Genomic DNA, 14,184 nt, shown 5'->3' with positions numbered 1-14,184 from the left:
TTAGAAAAGGACCTATTCTTATGTTAAGGTGGGGGACCCTGTATAAATTCAATAGTTAGAAATGTTGTATTTAAGGCAGTTGTTCTATATCCAAGTGAGCACATGTTTATTAACTGGAAATGTGGAGTCAGAGTTAAAATAAAGCACTGTTTTAGAGAATTAAAAACAATTTGTTGCAAGAGAGAAATCTCCTAGAATTTCAGAGAATGCAAAATGAAGTGAAACAACTGAAGAAAAAAAAGACAATAACAGTGAGACATAGAGAAACTAAGGACTGTATTGAAAAGGAAGGTGGCAAACATCAGTTAGGATGACAAAGGTTGAGTATCATTAAGTGGTAAAAAGATAAAGGGGAAGAGATCTGAGGAAAGATTTTTTACTTGACTTGAAGAAAATAGCACAAATGATGCAATAGGATATGTTCAAAATAGAAGGTGAGATCAGTAATTATTAAGAAAAGAGCACAATGAGATGGGACTATATTAGACACTCAAAATGGAGGAATTAACTGACCCACAAATGCCCACTAAATTTTTCAGTACAGTCAGTTTTGTAAATTTGGAGCAAAGCCTTCATTAAAGAATTTTTAAAAAAAATTATAGATAGATTATATCAGTTAATAACTCTTGTGCAACAACTGGAGGAAAACAGACATGTAATTATATTCAGTAAATAATTAAAGCATTTTCCTTCGATAATTAAGTTGTATTATGTATATAATGTCAATATTAGCAAAGAAAAATAATAATATAATTAAATTGGTCAATATTTTTAAATGCATTGGCCTAGAAATCAATGGAAAATTCAGTTAATAACTGAAGTCACTGAAAGAATATCCATCTAAGAACCAACAAATGCATGACAAATTCATATCAATTCCCTTAAAGAAAAATCAATCCTAAAAAAAATACTTCTGGAACTCACCATCAACCTATTATGATCTTTATGATTTTCCTATTTCATTTTCTTCCAGGAAAAAAAATTCTTGGAAGACATTTATTTTATCTGATCTAATTATAAAAATAATGGTAAAAATTTAATAAATGAAACACATGAGAATTGCCATCATTCTCAAAATCTGCAAAAGGCTGAAACATGAAATTAACATTATTTTTTTAGATTTCTTCTCCTGACAAATTGATAAAACTGAAATTTATAATATATTAAAAAACTCTGACTTATAATACCAAAATAATAAATTGCATTTATTTGTTTTTGTGGCATGCATTCAAAAGGTAATCTGGTGCTAGAAACAATAATCATAAATAAAGTGATAAATTAGAACAATTTTCCCATGTTTGTCACTAGACTCAATAAAGATTGAGTCCTCATAGCACCTTCATGACTCTCTACTGCAGAATGCTAAGGTTATTCAGAAAGCCCAGTCATTTGTGCAACAAAAACTGCTCTCTCAGCAGGAAAAAAGCCCTTTTGGTACTGTGGACATAGCAGGATCACCAGATACAAGCTCCATAACAGATTCGATTGCTGCAGACTTGCTTTTCCTGGCTCCATATAGCAGTTTTCACTCTACAATTTCCATGGAAACACATAGGTTGGATTTTTAAAATATATATATATATATGCGTAATCTATCATGGTAACGAATATCCTGGAGAAGCAGATAGCTTTAACAACCGAGCAGATTAGATGTCAAATATTCAGTTAACTCAAATTACTTTTGTGCTACTAATCTATAGGAATTTGCACTTATATACTCTCATTAGTAATTCTAATGAATTAAATATTTATTGAGCATTATGAATTAAGCTCTGAAATGTGGACTTTAAGAATTGAAGATTAATAAGATATACATGGGCTCAATTCTAGAGGAGCTCAAAATTTAGTGGGACAGACAGTTAATAAAATTAATAATGAACAGCAATATAGTGTAGTGAATAATATCATAGTAGCATAAAGATTTATGGTTAGCTAGAGCACACACCTAAATTTACATTATGTTCTCATCTCTACTATCAAAATAGATCCATCTCTATATTTGCCTCTTCTGAAAATCCATGTAACAATGTTCTTCCCCTTGTTTCTGCAGGAAATAAGTTATTTTTTATAAAACATATTTCTGCCAACTTCTAGAAATGAAAACTTGAGCAAGTTTCTCAACTTTTAAGCCTCAGATTCTTTAGCCCTAAATAGTACTAATTATATTTATCTTTTTAAATAAAAAAGGATTTCTTTTTAAAAACAGAATATAAAAATAGTGACATTTATAACACACAAAATGGGCATTGGGTCATTGGCTAGGTCAGATATTCCTTACAATAGCCTGTATAGAGACACTAGTTTAGTCAGCATTTAACAGGTAAGAAAATGTGAAAAATTTATCATCTAACACATATCTGATTAAAATGTTGATAAGCATTATTTAAATTAAGTATGTTTTATTCATTTTTTTCCTAAATAATAGTACAATATTTCTTCATGAAGCAAAATATCCCATGAATCATATAAATATGAAAGGATAAGATATTCCCTTTCAATACCCCAGAAAATGGGAAAGAGGGTGTGATTCTTAAGCTATTGTGTCAATTCGGCCAGGTAATTATGCCCAGTTGTTTGGTCAAGCAAGCACTGGGCCAACTGTAATACAAGGGCATTTATGTACTTTAGTCACCATTGACTTTGCTGCAGTGATAAATCATAGATAGCTGGTTATAATTACATCAATCAGGGAGATTGCCATCAGCAGTGAGTGATGCTTAACCCAATCAGTTGAATGCTTTAAAAGGGGAAGCAATTCGAACATTGAGAGAATTTCCCAGCTCATCTTTGGACAGCCAGCATCTTCCAGAACTCATCAAAAACCTTCACAGGACTTTTTTGGAGCCCCTGGTTGCAGCCTGCCTGTGGAATCTGGACTTGTGCATCCCCACAGCTGTGTGAGTGACTCTTATACAATTGCATACCATTAATAGATATCTCTTGTTGATTCTGTGATTCTGTGTCCCGAGAGAACCCTGAAAAATAAAGAGGGAATATAAACTAAGCTTGGCTAATTTGATGTTTCTACATATAATCTCATATCTTCAAGGTGATGGTATAAATGAATGACAAAGTTGAAAATTGTTTATTGTTCCCAGAGTCCAGCAGTGTTGTTAAAAACAAAACAAAACAGAAAGGAAAACAAACAAACAAACAAAACTATTCAATAATGCTAATTGCAAAGTTTCTACCCTAATGTGAGAATCTTTGTGGTATGAGTTTCTTAATCAAGTCTGACTTTCCAGGCTTCCTGTCGTTTTGTGGGTTTGCTTGAGAGCCTGTCAATAAATCGAGGTTAGCAAGACTCGATTCTTCAACCTGCCATCAGGAAATCAGTTGAACACTCTGTGTTGGGGATGGAATCACATACCCCACCAAAGATATGTTCAAATCTTAATCTATATTCTTGTGTGAACTCGTTTGCAAACAGGGCTTTTGAAGATGTTATTCTAATTTAATGTGTGGAGTCATTGGTGAACAGGATCTTTGACGATCTTATTTAGATGAGGCCAATTGAATCAAGGTGGGCCTTAATTCCTATGATAAGTCTTTATAAGCAAAGGAAAATCAGGTGCATTCAGTAAGAAGCCAGAATTGGAAGCCTTAAGCTAGTAGAAACCAGAGGAGTAGACACAAGGAAAGGAAGATTGCCAAGAGATTCTTTTCCAGAAGAAAGCAAACCTTGCCAATACTTTGATGTTGGTCTTCTAGCCTCCAGAACCAAGACAGTAAATTTCTATTGTTTAAGTCCACACATTGTGTGGTACTTGTCCTAGAAGCTCTAGCATACTAAGACACTCTTGTATTCAATAAGTATCCAGTAAAGTATAGATATTATTATGATGGTATACAAAATACACTGGGAACACAGGAAAAAAGTATTTCCCCTGTAGAGCGGGGCTGTTTCAGAAAACTTTTTGGAGGAAGTGATGAATGGGTTAGAAATTAAAGCATAAAGAGATTTCCAATGAAGGTGCAGTACATATAAATTTCAGGCAGAAGGAAATATGAAATGCAAAGACCAAAATGGTTGAGGAAGTATTGTATAGTCAAGGAATATTGAAAATTTCTGCATGTCTGAAGCATAAAATGCATAAGAAAATGGGGGATTTTGGAAAATGAGATTAAAAAATATGTTGAAAACATATCTTGAATATATTCATGCTAAGGATTTGAATATAGTGGAACTTTAGATAGAATTTATTCATAGCAAAAATAAGTAGATAGAGAAATAAAAAGAGGGCTGGCTTTGATGAGTAAAAGTTCAAAAGAAAATGGCTCTTAAAACAGTATTTTAAAATAAGAGCTCCTTTAGAAGAGGTAGTAATTGATTTCTTTGGAAATTAAGAGGTGGAGAATATTATGACTTTCCTAGAGATGGATGTGAAGCAAGTTGGTATAAGGTATGTTGTGGAACAGAGGCTTAGGTTCAACAGAAACTTTCAGCAAAAGACTGCTTTATTACTTATTAGTGGTCTAAAAGAGGAGGGAAATAAATTCCATCTCACTAGACCAATGGGGAGGACAACTGTTTGAGTTATGGTCAGTGGATGGCAGCTCCACATGTCCCACTTAACCTCAGAGATGAGGGACACCCTCACTGTCTGAGAGATGAATATTTATTCAAACATGAAAAAAGGTGGTCCTGCCACTGAGCAAGAAGCATGTATCAAGCAAACTTTGTGCAAAGTTGCCTTGACAAGCAACTGGGCCTTCTTTTTCCAGTTTGGGATTTAATGAAGAGCCACGCCAGTCTATTAGAACTACCTTCCTCTTGGGCTGAAGAACGGAAATGTATTGAAACATCTCCATGCAATAAAACAGGAGGAAAAAATGAGAGGATGTAGTCAAGAGATGGAGGATGGGTGCTAAGTGTGTCAGTGATTTTCACAGCAGTCCACCTCTGAAGCAGGCCTTGCCCACTCCTCCACATTAGCTTTCACAACATAAGCGCACCACTGCCAACCTCCAATACAAAGGCAGAGATAGGTCAGGCCTACTAGCCCATGGCTCCCAAAAATGTTAACTGTAAAAGTTTGGAAACTCCAGCAGAGGCAGCACATTAGGAGGACTTCACCTATGCATAACATTAATTTCAGCAGGGAGATCAGGCCTGTCTGGCATAACGATCATATCTGTGCCCTCCAGCTTTCCCAGAAACCCCCTGAAAAGTACCATATGGAATCTGTTTGTACACTTTGCAGTCAATGAGCTTGCCATTGGATTTTAGTCACCTCTTGTTCAATCTCCCCTGAGGAATGAACCCACATTAGCAATAGCACATGAACCTCTGTTTGGACTAGGAAGAAGTCTAAGACAATGTGATTATAATGCACTACTTTGGCTAGAGAGTAATTATTTTTGCTGAACCTTAAGAGCTCATGTTACAAGCCCAGCAATGTCAGCCAAGGTGGCTGCCAAATTGCATATCATGTGTTCATCAACTCTTACTCTCAGCCAGGGTAATAATGATCTGCTGAAATAAGTGAGTCCAGAATCATAGGTTTTGCTTGGGGTAATAAATTGAAGGGAGCAGTCTGATCAAAAGTTGTGAATTGGTTATTAATTTTCGAGAGGACAATCAGACACCCAAGGGTGCACTGTCCCATCACTGTCCAACTAATTATGCAAGGAATGGCCCAACTGGTGGAGGTTCTAAGGAAGAGTGAAGCTCACCTCCAGAGAGTCATGGGTCTTCTTGGGGGATACTAGTGGAAAGGCAAAAGAACTACTTGCCAGATTCTCTGTATCAGGAATTGTTGAACCCCAACAGATTGTCCAGGGATTTGCAGAAGAAGAGTGCACAGTCAATTGTTGTGCCATTATCTTTATCACAGGGCAAAAATGAAAGAATTAATGATGACAGTTCAAGAATGAGGCAAGGAAAATCAGTTCCTTAAGTGGCAATCTGGACTTGGCAAAGCTGGGAGAGGGAGCAAGGTGTTGCATGGCAGATTCAGGAGTTGATCAGATCCCTGACTCTGTGATAGCCCAGATCAGCTGGATAAAAGTGTTTTTGTTCCAACTTGCTTCCAGGTCAAATCTGTAGGAAAAAAGGAAAGGAGAAAAGAAATTAGTCCTGACAGGGTGATTGTGCAACTTATTTTCCCCTGTTTACTTGCTGTAACTTCTTTTCTCCCTCTAAGGTCACCCAGTTGTTTGTTCCTTGCCTTGACCAATTACCTCACCCCTTTCACATTGATCTGAATGCCTTACCCCTATCTTCTGGTCCACTTCCAGTGATTCCTGATAGATGGAGGTTGCCAGGACATCTTGAAGTTGTATCATGACCATTCCCAAGGGAAATAGTTACCAAACATGAGTACATGTCACACACTAGCACTCCAGGATGTGTGTGTCAGGCCCCGTGGGTCCAGTCCATGGAATTGCTATCCCATGTGCTAAGTACTTCTATGCCTGCATCTGTCATCCTCTCCCTCTGTCTGGCAGCGCTAATGTCCAGCCATCCTGGGAATAGTGTGGAAGGTGTAATGGTGTAAAAAGTGAAATGATCTTCTTATAGTGGCTGAAAAGGAGAGTCCCAAGTGGTGTATCTTTGGTTCCTCTTTTGAGAGCCAATCTCCATTTTGATGGGTATAGAAGCAAATGTGCAGCAAAGCCAGAATTCCTCCCTACCCTTATCCTCTCCCTGTGTTAGGAAGAGGGATAAGGCATTGTTTCCCTTCCAGGCAACTGCTGATTTCAGCTTCCAGAGGGTCTGAGTAAGATGGCGTGTCCAACCAGTAGAAGAGCTGTCAGTGTGTAGACACTGAAGCCCCTATTTTAGGCAACCCTTAAATATCTCCGGAATGCTGGCTGCCTGTGGGTAGTGTGTGATATGGAAAATCTACCTAGTTCCATGAGCCTAGCCCATTGTTGAGCGGATTGTGCAGTAAAATGCAGTCCTTGATCAGAAGAGATGTCATCTGGGTACCCAAAAGAGTGGCAAATCTTCTTTTCTAAGGTAGTCTATGTTTGTGCCATGTTTGCCTGATGAATTGGAAAGGCAAGCCCATAGCCTGAACTAGTGTCTACCATGATTAAGGCATAGGACATAACTTGGAATGGTAGGAGAGGCCCTATGTAGTCCATTTGCCATGTGTAGCCCAGTGTGGCCTCTCTGGGAATAACCCCTAAATGCCCTTTTCAGATTTTGGCTTGTAGTTGACATCACTCACATTGGTAAATGGCAGATTGGATCTCTTTTAATAAAAGAAGTAGGCCGTATTCTTGGGCCCATAATTACATGGTATCAGAATTTGTGTCCAGTTTAGTGGTGCATCCATCACGCAGTGGAAGCAGTCATGAAAATTTATCTATTTTATGGACTTCATCTGGGATAAGGTCATTGTCTTCATACTCCAGACAGGAATCATCCTCTTCCTCTCCCTGGAAGGACTCCCAACCTCATGAAGAAAAGCAACTCAGTGCATCCTTTATTGATTAGGTCCTTTCAATGATATTCTTTGTGATACAGAGTCTTGTCAGTGTATTGACACGTATAAGGTAGATGGTACCTTTCCACTCAATCAATTGTTTCCATAGGTCTCCTCCCCACATCAGGGCATGGTTGGTTCATCAACTGCACTCCCTCCATGAACCTGGCCAGGTTACTAAGCCATTGAAAACAGCTCATAAGTCATTAAACAGGTACATGGGGTTTGGGGGTATTTGGGCTACGAATGATCCAGGGCTAAGAGAACCGTTTGCATTTCAACTCATTGCTCAATTTTTCTGGTGCCAGAGTGGTATATATTCTGTCTGAGGGAGATAAACAGCAGATGCTGCCCAGTAGGTACCAGATGGGTACCACTTGCCAATTCATCAGTGGATCATCACTGAAAAGCTGATGGGGTATCCTTGAGTCTGCATCCCCAAGAATCCAATGCAGTGAAAGAAGAGCCATCATTTGGTATTGTAACATGATTGTTGTTGAGGGAGTTCCTACCATCTGCTCATTTAAGTGTGTCACTCCATGGAGGACCGGGCAAATATGATCTTGAATACACAATTTCCATTTGTTGATACTCTGTCACTGGGTATTGCCTAGGTTAGTGTTCTGATTACCCAGAACCCAGGGCATTTTTTTTCTGGCCTCAGGGGGACATGGGAACTCTTGGTAATCATGTCCATCTCCATTAAGGCCTGATAGCATGCCAGAAATTGCTTCTTGAAGGGGGAGCACTGTGGGGTTGCATCTGGGAACTTCTTGTTCCAAAAACCAAGGGGTTTGTGAATTCCTGTTACCCCCTTATTCTGCCAGAGGGATCAGCCAGCATGCATCCAAGTGACAGAAATCTGTAGCTTAAACAGAGATCATAAAAGTCATAAAGGTAGAGTAGCTGAAAGGACCACTTTTGCATTTCGCAGGGCCTGCTCCTCCATTGTTCCACAATGGAAAGCACCTGATTTTTGTGTCATTTGATATAGGGGTGCCAGAAGAATACAAAGATGAGGATTTTGCTTTTGCTAACATGCAAATAGCAACAGTTGGGTCTTCTTCCAGAGTAGAATGTAGAAAAAGACATTTTCCCCTTCAATGACCACATACTAAACATGTACTAAATGCTGCTGGAGGACATAATGGCTTCCATGAGAGTCAAAATATCTGGAACTTTGGGTGCCAAAGGGGGTCATCTTACATTCAAGTGCTGATAGTCTATAATTCAGCTGCCATTCTCCATTCACCTTTCCCAATGGTCACACCAGGTGTTATAGGAAATGATGGTGGAGCAGAGGACATACACAGGTAAAAGGTTCTTTTGAGTTCATTAGTGTCCTTTTCCCTACCAAGGAGGAGATATTGCTCTTGTTGAATGATGTTGGGAGGGGATGGGAGCATTTTCCCAACCATGATGGCCAGAATTCCCTGGGATGAGGCAACATCCCCACAACCATCATTAGGATGCACAGTGGTACAGGATATCAATCCTTATAATGCATTCCCCATTAAGAAACATGTCCACAGGGGCAACCAAGGTGCCAAACAGATTAACCCACAGCGTAGTAGTTACTTCACATCCCTATACCTGTGTGGAATGTCCAAAACCTCCAACATTATAGTCACCTGCTCCCCTGTGCATTTCCCAGAATGATGGCAACCTGGATTCCTGTATTTAAAAGTGCCATAAAAGTTTGTTCACTGCCCCCAGATTGTACACACACTGGGGCATATGTTCTTTGGTCTCTGGAGACCTTGGCCCCTGCCTTAGGCAGTTTTCAATTTAGTCAAGTCTGGATAAAGAAGTATCTCCTGTGGGCCACACTTGTCATTCAGGGTCAAACAGACAGATGGGAGATCTTCAGTATACTACTCCCTTCTGTCGTCTATAAATGGTGATTGAGGGAATCAGGGGCAGTTTTTCTCTCTTGAGCATGTGAGTCTCCTTCTAGTTTATATTTTTTTCCTGCTGTTCTCCACTGAAGGTCCCATCCATGGCGTACTTTGGGACCCCTTATTCTAGTACCCACAAGAACATAGCTCTGAGAGTGGGGGCCTTGAGTGGAGGGGTGGTTGCTAGTCCAACTTGAAAGGCTCAGGATTTACTGGGATAGCAGACAGATCCTACTGCCCAATGGTCTGGCTCCTTGGTCAGTTACCATGACTGCTATCCTCCTAGTATGTGAGCACTTGCCCCAAGCCAGAAGAGCATGATAAACTCACTCAATCATATCTCCCAGAGAAAGCCCTGGGGTGAGGAAAAGAACTATCATGTCCCTCATTCAGGGAACTCCTTTTAAATAAAGTCATTAATTTCATGCCATAAAACGGGAATCTAATAAGGGGCTTAATCTATTCTATGGGGTAGGAATATCTATGTGCCAACAGCCAGCAGTAGGAGTGTGAACACTGCTTTCTCCCTGCTACTCCAAGACGTGGCCAGGATTAGGAAGAGGGAACCCAGAATGGGAAAAACTCATCCAACTACACTGACAATCTGAACAAACAAAGGCTGTGGCCATGAAGTATGAGGAGCTACAGTGCCACCTGTTCACTCACTCTCCAACTCCTGTCTCCTTCTCCCTTAACTTCAACTGACTAAGAAATTGTTGGAGGTTGGGGTTGGATGTTGGGTGCCCACGATCTCCATTCAGCCTATAAAGCAGTTTGGCATTATTTATGAATTCCAAAAATAGACATTAGATTATGTTTGTAAACTGGTTTGTTCCTCTGGGGATATTAGATTGTATTGGATTCAGAGGTTTTACTTTTACTTGATTAAATTATGATTAAAGGTTTTATTGGGCCACGTCAGTAGGACATTAAGTCTTTGCCACCTTGGTGGGTGGGGACTTACAGAGAAAACCACATGGCAGAGCAGAAAGTGGAGTTTTGATGCTGGAGTTTTAATGTTGGAGCCCTGAGAAATAATTACATAGAGAAGGAGATACATGAAGTCTCCATTAGACATGGCAGAGGCCCTGGGAAGAGAGATGAGCTATTCATGATAGTTTACAGCTGGCCTTGTGGAGAGAGCAGAGCAGCTGAGCCCAGAGAGAAATGAACATTGGGAGAGAGATGAGATTTATCCCAGCCTTCAGTTAATTTTGGAAGAAGCTGAGACCATGGAGCCTTAGGACGATGAGGAAATCTGAACCCTTACAGATGTCAGCAGCCATCTTGCTCCAACACATGGCAATAGACTTGGTGAGGGGAGTAACTTACACTTTATGGCCTGGTAACTGTAAACTTCAACCCCAAATAAATACCCTTCACAAATACCAACAGATTTCTGGTATTTTGCATCAGCACCCTTTTGGTTGGCTAACATAGCCTGGTTGACAGAATAATAGTGGTACCTTCATCATAATGCCATTTCAGCCATCAGAGGAGATCCTCTCCAAGTCTCTGTCCATACAGGTATTTCATATCACATATCTCCTTCTCCATAAAAACTTTTTCATTTTCAACTCTGGGTCCTCATCTTCAGTTCTAATAGTTTCTTGAATAATGATTGGCTGTACACTAATCTCAAGATAAGCCTGAGTGGCCTGAATATTGATGTGCCTGGTTCCAGAATGAGAACATATATAAAAGACCATGATTGAGGGGAATGTATATCAGGTGGTGGAAGCCCTGGCCACATTGATCTTAGCATGGGACCAGCTAGCCAACTCCATGGCACTCATAGGAGGGATTATTTGAGTTCCTTTTATCTCTGCCCTTTCCACAAAGAATGAAGGCAGTGTGCTCTAGATTCAGTAGCCATGGATCAGTACCTCTACCCAGACTAGTAGGGCAGGGGCAACCCTTCAGTTTGTCCAGAAAGTCATGAGTCTTATGTTTCTCAAGGCTCTCCTTTACAAAAGGAACACAACAGTGTTGGAAAGAATGACAAAATTCAATCCACTCAGTACTTCCTCATGAACCCTGCTTACTGTGCCAAAATCTGAGGCACAAATTGCTATATTATGTCTCATAGGAACACAGGCTTAGACAAAACAGAAACTTTCGACAAATGACTGCTTTGTTACTTACACCATGCAAAATGTCCAAAAGAATGGGAAGAGTTCCCATGGGGAGGCCAACTTCTCAGTTCAGTGTCAGTCATTAGAAGCTCCACACACCTAGTTTCACACTGAAAATGAGAGATGCTTGTTCTGCCCTTGTGCTAAGTAATTGTAAAACCCCAGGAGGAAGGGGTCTGACATTAAGCAAAAAGCATGCATGAAACAAATTTTATGCCGATTTCCTGCCCTGAAACGCAACTGGGTCTTCTTGTTCCTAGTCAAAGGTTCAGTCAGTCTGCTCTATTAGACCTAATGCCCAAAGGCTGTGGAATAGAAACACAGTGAAATATTTCCACACAGTCAAGCAAGAGGGGATAAAGAGGGATGTAGGTGAGAGCTGGGAGGTGGCTGCTAGATCTGTCGGTGACTTCCTCACAATTAGAGGTAAGGGAATATTTTGAAATGATACAAGTAGGATATGGAAATTAATCAGTGCCATAGTAATACATTGACCACAACAAAACATGGGAGAAAAGTTTTCTCAAAAAGTAAGTAGCTTAGAAAGACAATGGATAACTCTGAATAAGTTAGGTGGTTATTGTATCTTAAAGTAAAGCATTCTAAAATTTATGCCATTTTGGGTAACAAAACTATGCATATGGATGAAGTGGAATAACTGTGGAGCAAGCTACAATAGGACTATTTTTAGATGTAATTCAAACCATAAAACTCACCCCTAAAGTGTGCAATTCAGTGCTTTTTAATATATTCAAAAGAATGTTCAGTCATGGTTATTGTCTAGAATATTTCTATCATTCCAAAAGAAATACTGTTCCTATTAGCAATCACTCTCCCTTCCCCTTTTCTCTAATATCTGGCAGCCAATAAACCATTTTCTATCTCTATGGATTTACCTATTCTGGACAATTCATGTAAGTGGAATCGTAAATTATATTGCCATATATGTTTGCATTACTTCATCTACCATACTGTTTTCAAGGTGCATTTGTATGCAAAAATACTTCATTTTTTTCAGGGCTAAATATATTCCATTGTATGGATATTTTCCTTATTCTCTCATCAGTTGATGAATATTTGTTTTTCCCCCTTTTTCCTATTATGAACAATGATTGTTGTGAACATTTCTATTCATATGAACTTAAGTTCTCAATTATTTCACATATATACTTAAAGTGGCATTTCAGTGCTATATGGAAATTTTGAGTTTAATTTTTGAGAAACTGCCACACTGATTTTGCAACTTGGCTCCACACTTTGCACTCCCACTAATGTTGTATGAGAGTTCCAATATTTCCACATCCTTGACAGCATGTTATCATTTGATTTTTAATTTATAGCCACCGTAGTTAATATGAGGCATATCTCATTGTGGTTATCACTTAATTTCCCTAATGACTACTGACATTCAGCATTTTTAATGTGTTTACTGACAATTTGTATATCTCTTGTTTTGAGAAATGCCTATTCAAGTTATTTTTCCCATTTTTCAATTGGGTTGCTTGTCTTTTTGTTGTTGATTCATGAAATTTCTTTATATATTCTGGCTATGAGACCCTTATAGATATATTGTTAACAAATATTTCATCCCATTTTGTCTTTTCACTTTTTTGATAGCATGTTTGAATCACAAAGGTGACCATTTTAAGATAAATTTCTCTATTTTTAATTTGGTTGCTCTTCTGTGTCATATCTAAGAATCAGCTGCCTAATCAAAAGTCACAAATATTCATATCTATGTTTTAGTCTAAGAATTTTATTATTGTAGTTTTACATTTAGGCATTTGATCCATTCTGAGTTCAATTTTTATATATTATAATAAGGCAATGTTGGTCTAAGTTCATTCTTTTGCATGTGACTATCCAGTTTTCTGAGCACCATCTGTTTTTTGCTTTTTTTAACAAAGAGAAAATGATAGAAAATGCCCACGCCAAGGAATAGTGTATTCAACTGCAAGCAAGAAAACTCCATCATCTGTCCCATGGCATCTAAGCCCCCTCTCAATTAGAAGCCGAATGGGCATTACATTTCCAAAATCTTCAAGAATGGGGAATGAAAAATGGACTAAAGTAGACTTATTAATATTATAATTCTATTATAAACATTATTATTCTAGCAATGGAAGAACTCTTATCATTGATGCAAAGGCAGTGACCACCAGAGGTTCTGACGGGTGAGAGGGGGAGGAACTGGTGTAATAAGGGGGCATTTTCAAGACATTGGATTTGTCCTGCATGACATTGTAGTGAGAGATACAGGTCATTGTACATTTTGTCATAACCTACAAAATTGTGCAGGACAGAGGGTAAACTATAAAATAAACTATTGCTCATGGTTAGGAGCAATGCTTCATGTTGGTTCACCAATGGTAACAAATGTACCACACTGTACCACACTTGCGAAGAATGTGGTTAATGTGGGAAGGGGAGAGAGTGGGGCATATGGAAACCCCTTAAATTTTTTATGTAACATTTATGTAATCGAAAGCTTCTTTAAAAAAAAGAAAAATTAAAAATATCTGTTGATAAGATTATTTTTCCCCATTGAACATGCCACTGGACATCCTTATTGAAAATCAATTAAATAAAACTCTATTTGATTAATTTTGGACTCCAAATTCTATTTCATTGATCTCTAGCTCTCCTTACTCCAGCATCACATGACCTTTATTGCTGTACCTATGTAATAGGTTTTGAAATCAGGCATTGTGAATC

This window comes from Dasypus novemcinctus, chromosome 2 (genome assembly GCF_030445035.2).
Source record: "Dasypus novemcinctus isolate mDasNov1 chromosome 2, mDasNov1.1.hap2, whole genome shotgun sequence".
NCBI classification, from domain to species: domain Eukaryota; kingdom Metazoa; phylum Chordata; class Mammalia; order Cingulata; family Dasypodidae; genus Dasypus; species Dasypus novemcinctus.
Note: the sequence above shows the minus strand (reverse complement) of the source record.